Source organism: Alexandromys fortis, unplaced genomic scaffold (genome assembly GCF_014885135.2).
Source record: "Alexandromys fortis isolate MF-2015 unplaced genomic scaffold, M_Fortis_MF-2015_v1.1 scaffold_33, whole genome shotgun sequence".
Classification (NCBI taxonomy): domain Eukaryota; kingdom Metazoa; phylum Chordata; class Mammalia; order Rodentia; family Cricetidae; genus Alexandromys; species Alexandromys fortis.
In genome coordinates, this window is record NW_026067917.1 from 9,791,751 (window position 1) to 9,792,808 (window position 1,058).

The window sequence follows — 1,058 nt, forward strand, 5'->3', positions numbered from 1 at the left end:
TATATATGAAATATCTTTGTTCAGTGGTCTTTGAAAAAGATACAGTTCTTGACATGACATGCAAGGCTCTTAAGATTTGCCCTGTGCTGAGCTCTGGGTCCCGTTTTGTGCCTTTTCTGCTGTGGGTGAGAAGAGCTCCTTTAAATTCTCTGTGAGAATTTGACACTCAAACTCTCTTGTCACCTCTCTGCCTTCCCTTACATGTGGTTACTTACTCCTGTCCATGCCATTCTTTTCTCTCTTGCTACTCTTCTAAAAAAAAAAAAAAAAAAAAGAAAGCCAACTTCAGTCTCAATTTTCACTCCAAGGTCTCCCCTTCTACTACAATCAGAGGTGTATTCTTCCCCCTCTTTTATATCGCTCCTCACAATGTTTTATTTAACTGTCTGGTTTTGTTCTGAGAGAGGTTAGATATCCAGGAGTCATGAAAGGATTTATCTTCCCAGTATGGCCCAATCCTTTTTTGTTATTGTTAAAGCAGAAAATCAATATGGTTCAAGATTAGCGCCCGGTGACCCAGTTTTTCTGTTGGGAGATGACTTAGCTAGCTTGGATCACTGTGGATAAAGCAAATTGCTGCTGCATTTCCTCCATGGCCACAGTGACTGCAGTTTCTTAGGATAATACTTGATCTGTGTCTTATATCTCCTCCGGTGTTTAGAGAGGAGTTGGAGTTTATTTTTTTCTTTTACCCCCATGTGTATGGTATGTGCTCATTCATGTAAGTATGTGAACGGACATATGCATACGAGAGGCACATGTAGACGTGTGAGGATGTGGAGGCCCAATTAATATTTGAAATCTTCCTAGATCATGCTTTCATGTCATTATTTGAGGTCTGGCCTCTTAAACAAAACCTCTCTGAAAAGGATTTGTAGGATCCTTACCTGGTTAGCTCAAATGGTCCTCTGTCCACCATCCGGGTCTGAAATTATAAGCAGGTCACCACACTCACACAGCATTTAAACACGCTCTGGGATCTGAGCCTGGGTACTCTTGGTTGCACAGAAAATGTCTAAATGCTGAGCCATCTGCCAAGTCTCAGAACGGAGTTTAGA